Raw genomic sequence first — 18,667 nt, forward strand, 5'->3', positions numbered from 1 at the left:
CTACTACATGAAGTGTTGGACCGGATGATCAATACACTTACAGTTAAACAAAAGCCTGGCTGGTGCGTGGGAAGAAGAAGAACACATAATTGATGTTCTTGAATGAATAAATTACTCATTTATGCTCTTAATATTCCAACTTCATGCTTTTAAATGAATCATTTTTGCATGAGAATCTAAAGAACATCAAGTTGAATGATACTGTTGACATTTTAATGAAGGATCATCGTTTTTGAAAGGTAAAATTAAAAATATACCTGTATTTATTTGTGTGCAAAATCAAACAAAATCAGATCATTTATAATGCCCGTAGAAATAGACTGTCCTTGACCCGAACAGCTTCACCATTCATTTTGCATTGCATTGGCATTTGAGTACATGTTTTGTGACATGCACCTAACTGATGGCAGTCAAACAAGAGAAAAACCGTTTAAAAAGCTACTGTATTAAAGAGGAGTGTCAAGGGACAAAGACAAATGAATGCTGTGATCTGCTCATACTAAGATGAAAAGGTGGAATCAGTCAGCCGCTAACAACCTGTAATTTCAGTTTCTGCTTTCACTTTTACTTAATATTAATTAATATTATGTGCACACAAATATGATTAGAAGACATTTGCAGATTGCTGCCTGGTTCTGTTTCAGTAGCACATTCAATCAGCTCCTCGAAGAGAGGTCAACAAGTCAAATAAATCCGAACATGCTTTGTCCTTTGGAAACCGAAATGTGCTCAGTGTTTTCCAGCTGAAGGGCAAGCTGCTCATTTGAACTACAGCTGCTTGAATTAATTGTACAAACAGCAGCTACCACCAGTTCCCTCCGAGACGGCACACCTCAGAGAGTCAAAGGAGAAGGAAGCACGTGCGGTAAGAAACACAAAACAGAACAAACGGATGTGTCTTATCATTTAGCCGCTTTCCTGATTCCTGCCAGGAATCAGAGCTGGAATTCGCAAGTATCGTCCCATCCTGGCAATCTCATTTAAATGTTTCACAGTTAGAAATTGTGTAATAGTTGAAAGAGGCAGCAAAAAAGTGAAAGCGTACCTTTTTAAATCTTGATTGAATTCTTACACCTTGAAATGGTATTTTTTACTGATTTCTCCCAGAGATTACGAGTTAATTGCAGCACTTCCAGGTCGCTACCTTTCCTTCACTTTAATGCAGTTTAAAATTCCCTTTTGCTGCTCTACTTCTTTCCCTATTGCACTAATACTCAGTGCAGCCTACTATACAGCCTAGTTCTTCGCTTTATTTCAAGTAAACCACTGTTGCTGTTGTTTTTCAGTCAAACGTAAAACTGGAATCACTGCTGTCTTGTATCAAGCTGTCATATTTCTTTTGTAATATTCATATAGGTACATATACAGCAACACAACACACAATACCATATGGGTAACAGTAACATATGTACAACAATATGTACTATATATAAAGATACAATATGTTCCTGTGTGAAGACAGCTGCAAGGAATAAAAACACCTGTTGTTGTGCTGCACACAAGATTTTTATACACGGACATGTCAAAGTGTTACCTCAGACAATTAGATGTGTAGTTGTGGGTGTTTGTTCTTCATTTATTAGAATCTGTCCGAGTTTTAGACCTTTAGTGAGAACATGTTGGATGCTTGTCAGTGGATTGTCTTCATAAGCAGAGAAACACCAGTCTGCATATGTGTGCATGTGTGAGCGTGTGTGTGTGTGTGTGTGTGGGTGTGTGTGGGTGTGTGTGTGTGTGTCCACCTCTTTTGTTTGGTTAGACCGCTCAGTCCTCGGTGCGCTCTCTTATCACTTTCCATATGCTCGGATCGGCTGCGACGGACAACAATTGTTGCCCCACATTTGGCTCCTGCCATCACAGTCCAACTTCCACTGCCAAACTAATTTACTCCTGCCGCCAGCACCCTTCATAGTTGCCTTGGAAACCAAACTTGTGGTAGCTTTTTCTGTTTAGTGAAAGTGAAGTAATTGATGCATTATATGCTAATCAGAAATAACAGTGTGGGTAGGATGATGTGGATGTTCACCCAGCTGGCATACCAAGCAGATGCAGATGAGTGTAAAGCTGTCTGTTTCCTGGGCAGACCTTTGATGATGAATGCCAGGCGCAGCTCTGCCGATGGAAACGTCTGCTTCCTGCTCAGCAGACCAGCAAAGACGCAGTCAATGGAATATTAAAATCATTATATCTGGGAATGAAAAAAACTGGAGTGTCGGAGGCGGGAAATGGGGGCGAGATAAACCAAAGTGATTGTTCAAAAATAATTTCTGGTCATCGGGGATCTTCTCAGAGCCGGTGAAATGCCTCTGTTTAGGAAGGGCAGTGAATTGCTCCATTGAAATGGATGGTTTCTTTAAATGGACAGTTCACCCCAAAATCAAAAATGTGATTTTTTTTTTCCTCTCACCTGTACTGCTATTTCTACATCTAGATTGTTTGTTTGGGTGTGGACTGCAGAGTATCAGCTGTAAAGATCAGCTGCTTTAGTGGAACTGAATGGCACTTGGTTGTGGTGCTCAAAATACCACAAAATTACATTTGAAAACTCAACAGCCATGTCTCATTCCAGAAACCATGACCTGGATAGTCAAAATGATGCACAGATCTTGTTGTGAGCAGTAACTGCACCCGTGGACCATCACGTCACCGTGCAGATTGGAAGCCTGTATCTACTCATGGATAGTCTTGCATAGCTGGATCTCAACAGCACTATGTCAGCACGGAGAAAGTTCTGGCTGCAACAATTCTCATTCTGGCATAACCAATCATAATTGTCTTGGGTGGCGTTTAACCTAGGATGCAGCGGCGGTGGCCGTGCAAAACAGTGCCGGGGGAAACTTGGTTTGCCTGTGGGGAGGTGAGTCCTGGTAGAAAGATGTCTCAATCCCCAAAAAAACAAAAAGGAAACAAACGAGAGACTAACTTGTCAGCTTTAGCTTGTAGGTTGACAGCTTGGAAGTTGCTATTGTTGTTTCATGTAGCGATGGGGGCCCAAAAAGATACTTCATACCAGTCGTCTACACTCGGTAACTCAGACCAACTGAAGGATGACAGGCTAGTTCACTCCCAGAGGAAACGGAAATTGGAAAAGAGATCTCAGTAGTGTCTCATTCATTTCTCCTAGACAACTATGAGATCTATGTGAGACCAAAGTGAGGCTGTGGCTGATTTCTCCTGTTTCTCAATTGTTTCTCCTGAGAAACAGGTGCAGAAAATCTCAACTTGGGCTCCCTGTAAGTTTCAAAGGAGATCTCATCAAGCTCTCAGTGAAGTTTCAGAATGTCTCCCCAGTGCTGGAAAGGAGCGAGGTTTAAGCGGTAAAGTCTCAAGTCTCACCTATTGCTCCTAAGGAATTTTAGGAGAAACAAATGAGAAATGTTTGAGACCAAAAAAGACTACAACGAGACTGAAATGAGAACTCTCATTGAGCTCCTTTACCGCTCCATAGCCAAAAATACGGGAGAGGAGCAAGCTTTGAGCAGTAAAATTTTCGTCTGGGCTAAGCTAACTAAACTAGCTAACTTACGGCTCACCCTCGTAGGACGCCTCTAATGTTTACAGCCCTCACTGTCACAAGCCTCTCGAACGTGAGTTAATGCTAAGTGCACAGGTTGGGTCTGTAGCACCAGCAGGGCGCAGCATTTTTTTTTTACTCCTGGGTGAGAGGCTCGTGCTTGTGACCACGCAGGATGTAAACACTAATGGCCGTTCTCCTCGAACGAGCTGTGACATTAGCTAGCTGAGTTATTTTGGTTAGCTAGTCTCATGGGGAAGATATGTAGACCTACTTTTATTTGATTTTTTTTTTTACTTTGGAGCGCACTGTCCCTTGAACTGGTTGTGAGACTGTATCAGCACATACACTTACCTTACTATGGCCATGTGGACCGTGGCTTTAACTCCCTCCCTCATTGTCTCCCTCTGTTGTTAGCACCTACTCCCAAAAGGTTCCAACTAATGAGCATTGTTCCGTATGAGAAAGAAATACAGCAGCGGCTCATCATACAGTGGCAATGATTTGGGCTCCTGACAGTTGACAGGGAGGAAAAAAGATAAAAATGGAATAAAAGTGAAGTGCAGTATTGTGAATTATTTAGAGCAAAGATCTGACTACTTGCTCATTTAGGAAGATTAACAGATGTGGCAAATCACTCTGCTGTCAATCTTTTACAGTTCCGAGCTGAAGAACCCTGAATAAATCAGGTTTCATATCTCCAATGGGGACTATTCTTTATGAGGGTCCTCTCTTCCTCTCTTCCCCGCACAGTACATCTAAAAATAAAAGAGGATGCATTTGTTATCCAGCCTGACTGAGGGCCATTGTGGTGCGTTTTTTTTTCTCTCTGTGGCCTTATCTCGCTCATTCAAATTCTGCCCCGCCAGCAACTTCTGAATCAGTCTTACTTACAAGAGGAAACACATTTGGGCAAGTTCTATGTAGAGCGGCACATAATGAGAAAAATATGGTGCTGCCGGACAGGAGATAAGAGTGACCTGAACGACACTGAGGAGCTACTAGCCACAGATTTGGCGGAACAGACAGGCGTCCTCATCTCACAATGATGTGTCCCTTCAAACTCAGCACCTGTGTTGTCCTGCCCTGCTGAGACTCCCAACTTTCATGACTTGACTTCGTCCCACCTCACTCCACTCTTAACTATCTGTCCTCTAACACACGAGCACTCAGATACAATGAAGACACTTTCACACAGACATTAATCTGCCACTGGCCGCAGCCTTGCTTCACGGCCGCAGACATGCTGGCCAAGGAGAATAAGAACTTTACCTCCTCCTCCTCCTCTTTCTCTCTCTCTCTCTCTCTCTCTCCCTCCCATCTCTCACTCCATCTCCGAGCCGCTGTTTAGACAGGAAGCTGTGTGCACACAGAAGCTGTTGTCTTGTTAAATGGTACAACTGAGGAGGAAATGGATAAGAGCCAACCTTGATAATTTTACATCATCTGCCTCACACAACAGAGGGAATCACTGGGAATGATTTGCCTCAAAGGCCACCGTCCTTTTGTGTTGCTTTATTAGACAGTGCTGCTTGACACAGCCCCACTTGTGGCCCTGTGAGGCATAGCCACAGCACTGCTTTGAGCTTAGTGCTAACATCATGCTTGTTCACAATGGCAATGCTGACATGTTGATGCCCAGCAACTGTAGTGTTTACCATGTTCTCCCCCTGGGTTTAGCCCACTACCAGGAGACTACTGAGAATGCAGCTCAGCCCCCAGGATAAAATGTACACATTTGACATTTTCTAAAAACCACTGACATGATCACATTTGTGGCTAGCAGGCTACATACCTTGTCCTTGAGCAAGATATTGATGCACCTGATGAGCTGATGCCACCTTGCAAATGTCGTAAAGTGCTTTGAGCGGACAGTGGATTGGAAAAGCACTATAGAAACGCAATACCATTTGACATTTCTCCAAAATGTGTCATATTACAGACACTACATGTTTATGAAACTTTTATATCCGAAGGTGAAGGGGATAAGGCTAGAAAGCCAGTGACCACAGATCAAGACTGTGTTTCAATATTTATAAATGTGAAATTGCGAGGCAACAAAAATGTATATTCTTGACAATCAGCGCGAATCTCTAGTGGCAATCAAACGGAGCCCAGCGACATCTCCTGCCTTCTGCTTTTGTGGCAACCAAAGAAGCAGGTATTATTAACCAAAACTTAGAACAAGCACAGCGTTGCCACAAGAGAAAATTAGAAACTTAAGCTAAAGATACCTAAATTAGCTACATCAAGAAAAGTTACGTTTCCAGATATCTGTGGTTTGAAGAAACGTATAGTGGCAACATTTGCAGTTGGGTGTGATGTCTTTAGTTTTGCAGGTTTTCATCATATAAATATTAGACAAATGTCAATTTTGACAAGAGGATGAGTGTTAGTGGGTCACCAAAGTCAGTAGGTTTTCATGAACAATGACACAAAATTCCACTAAGATCAATGAAACACAAGTGGTGGCCAACCGACATTAACTCACAATACCTGTGAGACAGCATGCCTGTGACTACACCTTGGCTTCTGTTGTTAGGACATGAATTCAGATACATACAAAACCTGAAGTCTCAGGTCGACTAGCTCGATGGGGATGTAGCTATTAAGAGCAAACACGGAGAGGTATAATTCATTTGATTTGATTGCCAGTTTATGACTAGTGTTATCACATTTGGATGTCATTATTGTGGAGGTGTAGGCCCGTTGATTAAGGGCCGATTCAAATTGTCCTTTAAGACTCAATTTAAACTCCAATTAATCAAGCGGCACAAAATGTCAAAGAGACACAGCATGTCAAAGGCATTCTGATTGAAGAAGACAACCACGGAGTAAAAACAGCCTTTTCAAACTGTTCAACACAAGCAGCAAATTGGCTGGGAATTAAATCTAATGAGCAATTACCCCACCAATGAACTTCTATTAATGCCTGTTTTCTCAATGCTCCCCAAATGAAACCTAATTTCTACTTCTTTAATCAATCTGAATAAATATGACACTTGTGTTTTAGTTCCTTAATCTTTCATTGTGTTCCCCGTGAGCCAGGGAGAATGTGCTTTTGCATTTTGATGCTTGTCCAAGAAAATAACTCATAATCTCCGGGCTGAAAGGCTGTGAATGCAGTGTACACAGGCAAACATATTTCTCCATAATCAAAACATGGCAGCCGCTATTGGTTCAGTTTATTTGCGCATTCATAAATACTGTATTTGCGCGCCGCTTCTATTATGAACCTCCTGCTCATATTTCTGCCATATTAAAGCTTTTCACCCTTTAGAAAAGAGAGGAGCTGCACTCTGCCTGAACCGCCAGCTCGTTTCCGATTTAATCTGGTGTGCCCTGCCAATGTGACTGCACATGAAAGACCCTTCAACACGGGATGCTAATGACTTAACAGGGTGTGTTCACAAAGAGAAATATCTCACAATACAATCAATTATTCACCCACCCTCTCAGCCGGGAACAACTATGATACAGCGGTGGATAAGCCTGTGTGCATTGCTGTGAGGACGGAATTCAACGTGGTTGTCAATTAACGATGAGGTCAACTGAAGGCTAGTATCATTTTTTTGTAACACACTAAAGCACAGTTGTGTAATTAAAGTTTTTTGTGTACAGTGACTTCAGATGTTAATTTAGTAACCCATGTGGAGATTCTACATAAAAACTAAACAACCTTTAATACCGTTCTCGCCTTTTTTTTACTGATTTGAGCGGTAATACCAATGTATGCTCAAGTGTGTGCAAGATGAACCAGACTCACATGAGGTGCCGCATCCGGAGTATGGATCCTTCAAAAAGATCGCTACCACCACCTTGAGCTCGCCACCTGTAATAACGTCCATTACATGAGCATAAAATATAACATTACCTCTCTTATCATCCTCATGGGAAGCCGCTAAATGGATTGCCGCTCGCTGAGGCTTGAATAAAGTTCAGTGTGGGTGCTGCTTTTTGCCACAGCCGTGCATGAGGTGGTTCAGCGGCAGAAAATCATCACACAAAGCTCTTTGTGCTGGAGCGAAGCTACTCATTCTGCACCATCATTTCCCTCCTCTGCGCTGTGGAGTTAGATCAGCGGCCTGCGGAAATAGTTTGTCAGTACTTTCAGGCTCAGGGAGTTGGAGCAGATACGAGGAGGCGTCTGAGGCATCACAGCAGAATAAAGACGAAGCACCATCTGCAACATTAATGGGCTAATTATGCAAATTAGACAGCAGCTCTTTTCCCTCACAAAACAGTGATCTTTACGAAGCTCTTTGTTCAGACCTTTCCTTTCTGCTGTTGCACAAACATCTTGCTGAGAATGCTGGGAGCCGATACACGTCTGCGCGCTTGACTGAGGCGCCTGTGTTAAAATTATCGAGAACCCAAACACTTATTCCCACTGAAGTGATCTGTGTCATAGTTCAAGCTGCCAGATGAAAACAAATCCCAACTGTCATGCTTTAATTCCATAAACAGCAGTGATGGCACGCAGCAGTGGAGCTCAGACAGATGTTGGCTTCTGTGCCGTGAATATCTTGACACACACACACAAACACACACCGCAGCGTGTGAGTGTATAAGCTGCGTTCACGTTCGAGTCAGTATTGAAGTTTGGTAAACTCAAAAATTTAACTTCACTATGCAAAGATTTTTGCAAACATGAACAACTGAGTCAGACCTTCTGGCTGTTATATAGACCAATGCTGCCCCCTGCTGTGAGAAATGGGAAGAGGAGGAAATTAAATGCAGGTCACTGATGGTTACCACTAGAGGCTCCTATTAATAACATAATGGGATGCAAAACTTGAGTGATCCTCAAGTTGACCCTCCACAGGGAGGTCAGAGTGCAGGTTAGCTTCACATTACTGAAATATGAGCAGGGAGGAGATTTTAGAGAATTGTAATTTCAAATGAGGCTGGCAGCGGTCAACTATTTCTGATTCAAAATCACTCACAGTGCCGAGCTTCAGTGACTCATTTCAGTGGTGCTGTTCAGTGCAGATGTTTGCAGTGCATGAATATGGATCCTCTGGTGGACAGACAGCCCCTGTTTAACCACTGGTTTGTTCTTACAGTTTTACAGATACAACATCGAAGGTAAGCTGTAAAATGGGTGATGATTTGAAAGAAAAATAGCAGGACTGGTGTAATTGAGGTCAAGAATCAGCTGTCAGGCTGCAATGGAAGATGACCCGTTACAATGTAGTTCTTCACATCAAACTATGAACATACTCCTCTTTCTTGCATGACTAGCGCCAGATTCATTATTGAACTACTGTTGAAAGAGAGATTTAAAGGGTCACTCCAACGATTTAGTATTGCACTCTTTCCACAAGAGACAGATGTAAAGAAGCAATCATTTCGATTTTTTGTTTAAAACATTGGGAACTTGACCAAAACTATCAACAGACTGTGGAGGAATAACAGATTTGGTTTGAGGACATTTGTGTATTGTGTTACAAAGTATGTTGTAGCATGCTAACCGGCTAGCCCCCTTCCAATTAAAAGCTCCTGCTAACAGCAGAATCATCAACACTTCCCAGGCGCCCAGGAGCTTCTAGACTGGACTGCTAGCTGCACAGCGAATTGAGCCAACTAGCTCACTGCAGCCACAGTTGGAAGCAGTTATCAGTATGAAGTGGTCCATTCTTAGATATGGCATCTTTAAAGGAAAATTGAAATTATAGTGATCCAGTATAATAATACGGGACAAGTACCAAAAACACCTCATCTTACAATTCCCATAATGCAACCAACTGCATAATTTAGTTTGACACCCCCTCCCTGGCTAATGCCAACCTCTTTCAACCTCCAGTTTTTAATTCAGGCATGTGGTTACAAATGTTTCAGTCAAGTAAGTGCTGATGGTGTAATCACCTGATGATGTCATCAGGGTTTTGAAAGCTCCTCCGAAACCACAGAGGGCATGAAATAACTGAATTTACGGGCTAATCAGCGCTCCTTGACTGAATCTGAAATTGTGTGCAGTAGCCCTTTAAACTGAAGCTTTTAGTAAAGGCCTTATGTTCATACATTTCATTTAAAATTCTTAAAAAGTGCAATCAGAGGCGCAATTTACTCTTCTCATGGTGAGTATTAAAATTTTAATTTGACAAATACCAATGTGTGATTTAACCGCACGTCTAAGAAGCGATTAAACAGTCGTTTGGGGACATTTTCTAATTTGCCACGTTTTCAGTGTGGCCGCTCATTTTCTGTTCTTTGTTGACACACTCATTCATCACAGAGCGCGGCTTTGACTGCATCAGACAATCACCGCTCACTGTACTGTACGTGTCTGGCTCCAGTTTGTTCCACCGCACTGAGGATGGAAACGTTACCAAGGGAACCAGCCAGAGCGACAGAGTGTACATTCCTATTAGAAGACACCGATAACTACTGAGTGGAAATAACTGAAGGTCACAGGTGACAGTGCTGCAGCGCGTTTCACACCTAAAATATTAATGCAGGTAGCCCCACCTTTCTCAGGCACATGTGTCGCGTTTTCTGCTAGTTTCTGCACATTTCCTGACAATAAAACACACAATGCAGTGCTGAAAAACACGATGTTACATAAGTCACATACTTTACACATTCAACTTTAATATTTCATGTAGAAAAATACATTGCAAGTGTTTTTATGCTACATTTTTCTTCTGATAGCAAGTAATGCTACATTTGTGACTAGGAATGCAAAGGGAAATTTGTTCCACCGAGCACAAAATCAGAGGGCTTTGTCTTCTTCTATGGTGTGTACAAAAAGTCCAAAACAAATGCCACTTAGACACAAGTTAAAAGGCACTATAATGACTTCCTCCTCGTGTGGGGGTTGTTCTTGCCCAGGGGGGGCACTCCGCTGCCGGGGGAGGCCTGTGATGACCAGGTGCAGGAGCTGCACGAGGCCCGGTCCACCCTGTAAGAGATGGAGTTATAAAAGACAGGGTTGCTGTGGCCGCCCGCCTCCTCATGATGAGGAGGAGATGGGCTGTCGTCAATGTCCAGGCTACAGCACATGCAGCAGAATAAGGCCCTGAGTTTGCTGGGCTCAGACAGCTTTGAGTGCTCAGATAAAACATGTCTGCGCTCCTCTACAGGGGAGGGGAGGAGATTCATACAGCTGGTGCCCCCCTCCATGGGAAGGCTCAGGTTGCACAAGCTGCTGCGTACGTCCTCTTCATATGCAGCATCAGCAGTTCCTTCTGCAGCCTCTGACACCTCCCTATCCCCCTGCATGTCCTTAGGCTGCCTCTCCCGCTCCTCTGCCGCGGCCTCAGGCCTCCCGTCGGGCTCCTCTGTGCTGACAGTGAGAAACCTCAGGACCACCAGGTTAAGAAAAGCCCCAATTACTGTCAGCCCGACCAAAATGTACATGAAGCTGAATGCAACGTAGGGGGGGTCGCTTCTGGAGAGCGTCTCTCCTCTGCAGCGCCACAAAATCGCCAAAGCCAATGGTGGTGAGCGTGATGAAGCAGTAGTAGTAGGCGTTGAAGAAAGTCCAGCCCTCGAAGTGGGAGAAGGCTGCGGCTCCGATACACAGCGTGCTCATGCATGACAGCAGACCCACCAGGACCATGTTCCCCATGGACACCTCCGTCTTCTGTAAGCCCAGGCCTTGCTTGGCTCTGCGCAGGAGGTAGCGGACTAAAGTGTTGATCCTCTCGCCCAGGCTCTGGAACATGACCAGTGTCAGAGGGATGCCCAAGACAGCGTAAAACATACAGAAGGTCTTGCCAGCATCAGTGCGTGGTGTAGCGTGGCCATAACCTACAAAGTCACAGTATAGTGCAGGTCACATAATGTGTCTGTAAAGATTCAGTCATCAAGATTACTGCTTATTTAACACTGCAAGGCTACACAGGTTTCTATAAAAACTCCTGCAAACACCTTTTTCACTCATTGTGGCTAACTGTATTGCGTGCCAGTTAAGCTGGAGGTCAGAATAACCCGGTTGAAATTGCAAACTTTTGACCTCCAAATGTTCCAATGGCAAACGTACACAACAAACATGGCTGACTAAGACAAGCTGACGCTCTTCTGTCGAGTGCTCACACAACTGAACTCTCAGCAGTGCAGTCTCCTTTCATATATTAACAAAAAAACAGAGGAGGAAAAACACCACACGAGGGAAAAGGCACTGTTGTACATTTTGTTTTACAGCAGTTTTATGCTTGGGAATGTATTAAATATTCCATTCCGTTGCCTCATGCAAATACTTTAGATTACAATAATAACCTTCAACTCAAATTGTTGCACTTCTTTTTTTTTTTCTTTTTTTTTTCCAGCAGGAGGGCAGACATTCTGGAGTTCCGAGTTGTCTGGAACCACAGAATTGGACCTCTCTCTCAGGTAGAAGTTAAGCAGGAATGCTGACTTGCGGTTGAAAATATTTACTCCATCCCTGATTTGCTTCTTTTTCTCACCTGATGTGCTCTACAGTGGGATTTGTTGCCAGGTTTTGGAGTTATCAACCGTAGAGGTGGCTGCCGTCTTGTTTGGTTTGGAAATAGGTGGAGCTTTGATTGTGGTGCCAAAAAACAGTTTGAAAAACTCAACTGCAGCATCTCTTTCCACAAACCATGACCAGTTACTCAGGTTAATCCACATACCTTCCTATGAGCAGTTGCACTAAGGAACTCATCTCTGTCTACTGAACTACACACATACAACTGAGCACAACAACTGTGCTTCGACTAGCAAGGGTATACGTTTGCATATGGATGTTATGGACTACCAATATTTGAACTTGCTTGCGTGAACCTTTGGAATGAAGTCACATTAGATGATTTCCATGTGTCCTCTCCAAGGCTACATCTCCCCGGCATGCTGTAATAACATTTGAGTGGCTGCAAATTTGATCGTTGACATATCAACTGCCAGACATGCAGGAGTCGAGAGCTGATAATTTCCCACCACGTTTGTGGTACAGACTGACAGCCCTGATAACTTCAGTCTTTCAGATCACTTCCTCCTCTCTCTCTCTTCTCTTACGTTTCCTCTATTGCCTGCACTATAATGTTATTTTGTCCATACCGACACATTTTGTACTTCTACTAACAAGGGTATAGATAAAGATAAGATATCAACATCCCTCTGCTGATTTTGAGAGAAAATCGTTCACAAATTTAAAACAAATAAATAGTTATCACTCTGCTAGTGCTTCATTCCAAAGGTGGGTTGTTGTGTCCCTACCAATGTTTGGACCCAACCCACGCCCCAAATGTCTACTAACGATCTACTTCACGGATGAGAAGACCATGCTCATGGCAACATGGGACGCAAACATTAGTGGCGTCCTCTGAGTTTAGTTTGCTTAATGAACTGGCCACTCTCCCTCCTGCACAGTGATATGGTTGGCGTCCTCAAACAAGTTCTAATCAGACAAAAGAAAAGGACGGCCGGACCAAGGGTGCATGGGGTCTGATAAAACTGTCCAGGAAACATGAAACAGGAGAAACGTCCTTTCAGCTTCATATCTTTGCTATGGTTCATTAGCTAAGTGGTCATATTCCTCCACTCACAAAGACTTAGTGACCCGTCTAAATAATTCCAAGAGTAATGGACGCTATGCAAAACTAATTTGCAAAAAGAGACGGCACACTGATGTGGGTATATGAAAAGTTGAATAAACTGATCAGTGTTTCCAATGTTTTATTTTGGCTCTACAGTCAGGTCAAATTTGATTTATGCAGACCAACATCACAAATCACCAACTTCAAAGTGCCAGTCTTTGCCAAATGTCATTGTTTTATTGGGTCAGTTCATGTTTTCTCATGATGTCACTTTCCGCCACAAACACAGTGGGGCATAGAGCAGCTGAAAAGTCAGATATTTCCCTGAGGAGCTGGTAGGGACCAAAACTGAGCTATGATAGAGTGAATACTGGAAACACATTTGTCACGAGGCCAAAAAAGCGGACTCCAAATGAACGACAATGACAGAGGAGTCATATGCTTTCAGGTTGATTTTATCAAGTCAACATAAGTACAGTTCAAGTATATTTCCAGAGTTTATGGAGTAAGCACACTAATATCAGTTTACTTTTTAATCCATTTTTAGATTTTTCTGTACTTGTCAGTATAAACCATGTCTACTACATTTCAACTTAACTTCATTAAGTACTGTATATCTCTGCTTGGCACATACAAAGTAAACTAAAAGCGTACTCTCACATTTTTAGTTTTAAAAAGTCTATTAATAGCACGCTTGAATAAATGACTGTTCTGTAAGTGTTTTCAGTTATACAAGAACAAGTGCATGTTTTTGAGTATCTCTGTGTTCCTGAGTCTGGATCTGGGCACTAGCAGAGTTTTGTAGACCACTTCTTCTTCCTCTTCTTCTTGATCTGGCTCTTGAGACCTTCTAGCTGTGTCTTCATGGAGCTCTCTTCCTCCCTCCAGCTCCTCCTCCTCCTTCTCCTGGAGAGTCTTCTTGAGGCCGTCAGTGGCTTGAGGGAGGGATGTCTTGTCCTCCTGCCACTCGATACGATGGCTCTCCAACTGCTGCCGGCTGTTTTTAAGAGCAGTCAGGAGGGTGTAGTCTCTCCTGTTCCTGCTTGTCAAGCTGAGCCACATGTAGAGCTCTGGATTTCTCCGCCTCTTCAAGCAGGGAGGTTTTTCTTTGCTGTCAGTGGAGGCGCTCTGTCTGCAGATGATGAAAATACTTCCTGGTCTCTTCATGTTCTTCGAGCTGGGCGCAGTGAGAAGCCTGGGCTCTTTCCACAGTCATTCTGAGCGTCCTCCTCTTGCCTTAGAAGAGTTTTGTTGATCTTGCTCAGTTTGTGCAGCAGCTTGTGAACTTGAGCCAAATAAAAGGTCGTCTCCTCCAGCTCTTCTCGCTCTTCCGAGATTTTCCTGCAGTGATGGAGGCCCGCTTCAGCAGTTTGTATGACAGCAGATATTTCTCTATTTAAAGGGCCTATCATGTTTGGAAGTATCATATTCCACTCTCATCACTCCCTGGACCCTGAACATAGCTTTTCTATCTGACCTGGACTCATTCTGACACAGGCTGCTTCCATTCTCTGCCCATCCCGTTGTTTTGAGACCAACTTTGATATTTTATAACTACCTACTTGCTTCTATGTGCTTCTTTTTTGTTTAGCATTGTGTCAGATTTTATTCCTGACTGTAGAAAATTCCTGTGTGCTTCATTAAACTTGCTGAACTGGACACTGCCTTGCGCCACTTGGTTTTTTTTTTGGACTCCAAAGGATAAAACCGATTGAGTATTCGATCACAACAAATCATAAAAACAGAAGCTTTATGTAACCCACTGCGTCCTCCTCTCTGTACACAGAGGTCAGTGATCAACACTTCCTCTATGACAGACAGGGATTGAAAGTGTCAACAAACTCATTCCTCTCCATTACCTCGACTTCTAAGGGTCAGGATAGGAAGGCGAGGTCACGTCCCTCCCTGTGAACCACTAACTTTCAGTGAAAAAAATACATTATGGTTTATTAAATGTTATTATGAATATTTTATCACTTTACTAAATATACACTTGACACAACACTATCATTAAGATTGATGTTTCATATCATACCATATATATGGTACCATGACAATATTTGATATTTGATATTTGATAGTTCGTCACTGTTGTGTTATATTGTAACTGCTGCCGCCAATCACACCATGTCACTTTATTTCATTACTTGTCACTTTAACTTGCCATTCACATCTAACTATTCATGCAACAACTGTAGTTACCTCCTTTTTTACTTCATTATATTTTTAGGTATATTTATCTTTGTTAATCTTTCCTATTTACATTTGTGCCTCTCACTTGATCCGTTCTCTTTGTGCTGCTGCAACACTCCAATTTCCCCTCTGGGGATCAATAAAGGATTACCTTACCTTATCTTACCTTAATATTAACATGTATTAACTTTATAGATATAATATATCTTAGCTTATCTTGATCAAAAGATTAAAGGTCCATTTTGTAAGAAAAGTTGATTTTTCAGTCTCATTCCTAACTGGCAGGACGGGTCAGTATCTGGGGAGTTGGGAATGAGACTCGAATATCAATTTTCTCACTAAATGGACCCTTGATTTTTCTGTGTACTTTCTCAGAATATATACTTAAGTATACATTCATTAAGTACACCTCTGATAATTAGGCTATATTAAAAGTAAACTGAAAGCAGACTGTTGTTTTAAAAAAGTTACAGACTTTAAACTATCATTATTTATTATTTATCATGCAAAACATAGATAAGAACACAGAGATACCTGAGTAACAATCACCTTCTGAGGAGCTCAAATGGAAGCTGTTAGTTTCATCCTCTGTGCAGCACACAGGCTGTGCTCGGCTGAAGTAGTATATGTAGTATAGTAGTAGTAGTATTCAGTGTCGCTGTCTGCCCTCCATCTATGTGCTCACTCTGTTCCAGTCACATGTTCATCAACACAGGCCTACAATAGACAGACCTACCATCACAAGCCTCATCAGGACCCTGACATGTTTACAACGCAAACTACCATCACATGTCTGAGTTTTGCTCTTTGGTCTTACCTACACTACTTTAAGTTAGTTAGGGATAATTTAGTGTTTCGAATCACTGTTCATTCTGTGACACGTGAAGTATTATTTTGTGTTTTGTGAATATTTTTGGTCCCCACGCTTAATGCGACAGGGTTAGCAGTGTATAACAGACAGGAAACACCTTCCATTCGTGTTTCCCTCTCATTTTTTACGTGACATTTCTCCCAGTGTATACAACCTATCAACCCTACTACTGGGTAATGTTTCACACCAGAAAATAGATTTCTGGTGGAATATCCCTTTAAGTAATTTTACACACAGTACTGGTCATTAAGTTATCGTTTATTGTTTACACGGTGTTAATCGGTGGGAAATCGTCCGATGACCACAGCATACGTCCTTTTCTGTTCCTAAATCACAGGCAATGCAGGAGGACCCCCTCGTAGTAAGTCTCCCCTGCTCCTCTCCAAAGTGGATCCACAAGCTGGGGCCCCGTTACACGGCTCCAACTTTTTTTTGTGCTTGTTGTCAGTTAAGAAGCAGCTATGGGTAAACTCTTACTTACCGATAGTGGTGATCACCGTGATGGCAAAGTAAAAGGAGCCGGTGAACTTCCACTGCCTCCCGGCGCGGTGCGGCTCCGCCTGGACGACCACTCTCTCGATCTCCCTGTAGTCATCCTCGGTGAAGTCGTACTTCTTCTTCAGCTCGGTCAGCTTCTGCTCCAGCGACTTCTTCTTTGAACTCTCACTGTCCGACTCCAGCGCGTCAAACACGGCGGCTCCAATGAGCAGGTAGAGGACGATGGAGAGGATGAGACACAGCGTCCTGATGTTCTGCGTCTTCATCCTCAGCTCCGGAGTGCGCGCTGAGCGGAGGGAGGCAGGGGGGAGGAGGCAGGGTGCTGGAGGCTGTGGCAGGGTGCTGGAGGCTTTAGCATGGGTGTTGGAGGCAGGGTGCTGGAGGCTGGAGGCAGGGTGCTGCTCTCAGGCACGGACGCACAAGAGCATCATCCATCCATCCAACATGTTGCCGTGTTAGGGCCCCTCTGCCCTGCTAGGATTACAACATGACACTATACGTGGCGTGCTGAAATTGTAGCCTGTTCTGTTGTGCATTCAGGTGTCTGCATAAGTTACCTGAGCTCAGCAGCTGGCAGCACTTTGGCTTTCCACAGGACGTTAGTCTAATTTAGAGGTGCCCACACGGCCTCATTGACCTTAAAAGTATCTGGTGCATAGGCTCATATGATCCTGTCCTTTACAGGTGCTGGCTCACAGGTGTGAACGGTTGTCAGTCCCGTCACAGTACACAATGTGCTGCAGAATGATGTTTGTGCTGTGAGCTGTTTGGGCAAATAGGTGCAGCAGAGGGATATTTCCAAAATCTGAGTTTAAAGGGTATAGTTAACCGAAAAAAAGTTTTTAAAAAAGTATACATTATCTTTTCACCAAGGTGCCGATGGAATTTCGGTGTGTTTGGTCTTCAAAATTAAACATTTTGCACCACAGTAAAACAGCACAGCTGAACTATCCTATACAGCTGAAGTAAATGGGGACGTATAGAAAATGTGCAAAAAACAGAATAAAATGGCTCCATACAGCTTGTCCCGCATAATCCAAGTCTCTGGAGGCTCAAACATCCCAAATTTCTTTGGAAAGACATTATTGCACCCTCACTGTGCGGTCGAGCTTGGTTTTTTAAATTTAATGTTTAATGTTTGAACAAGTCCCTATCTTACTTCAGCCGTTTAGGAGAATGCTGCAATGCTGTCAAGCTGTGAACATCCAGAAATGTTTGGTGAATTACAAAATTTCAAGTGACTTTCCATCAGCATGTGAGTGAGCAGATAACGACTGCATTTTAATTTCTAGGGGGAACCTTGCCTTTAATATCAGAATGCACAACCATGGCTTGTAATCACTCATTGAGCTCTACGTGGTCACATTCCTGCCTGCACCAGAGAGCTGCTGCAGCCACCAGAAGGGTGGCCTCAGTTTCAGGGTGGCCTCAGTTCAATTTCTTCTATTTTTAGTTTTTATTTTAGTTTTTTATTTTAGTTTTTCCCCCCTGCTCTTCTTGTGTTTAATGTCTACAGGCACATGTGTTTACATTATTGCCTCGTGTCTCTGTGATTGAACGGGGCTTAATAAAGTTACCTACTTACTTACTTCTGTGTTGTACAATAAGAGCAATGTAAACCAGACTCAAATTCCTTGAATCTTCACATAAACCGAGGCCAATAATCAGTCATTAATCGATGATCATCAACAATATTTAAATCGGAGACACACATTATTTAAATCAGAGTACGCTTTGTAATGTCATAAAACATGTATGATGTGGGTTCTTGTTGGATAATATGACATATTGAGCTTTGACTGATTTAATATATATATAAATATATTGCATAAATATGAATGACGAAATGTAGTAAGTAAAATTAACATTTCCCCTTAGCATGCAATTTATATGAGCACATGAGTGTGCTGGCATGTACTTTGGTAAGTGACTTTTGTGATTTTAATATTATATTCCTGGTATTTGGTCATGGTAATGGTATGGTAAAAGTATTGTCAGTGTTGGTCAATTCTGAGAGCTTTGCAAATCTGAAAAGGGAAGAAAAATGTAAATAATGATCTTAAGTAAGCAAAAAATAAATCAGTGCAGGCT

At 42.7% G+C, this 18,667-nt stretch overlaps 1 pseudogene; it reads right to left on the minus strand.

The window, feature by feature from the left end:
- Positions 1-10,247: 10,247 nt before the first annotated feature.
- On the minus strand, positions 10,248-16,842 carry LOC115583851 (potassium channel subfamily K member 15-like; annotated as a pseudogene).
- Between the last annotated feature and the right edge of the window lie 1,825 nt (positions 16,843-18,667).

Source organism: Sparus aurata, chromosome 6 (assembly GCF_900880675.1).
Source record: "Sparus aurata chromosome 6, fSpaAur1.1, whole genome shotgun sequence".
Taxonomy (NCBI): domain Eukaryota; kingdom Metazoa; phylum Chordata; class Actinopteri; order Spariformes; family Sparidae; genus Sparus; species Sparus aurata.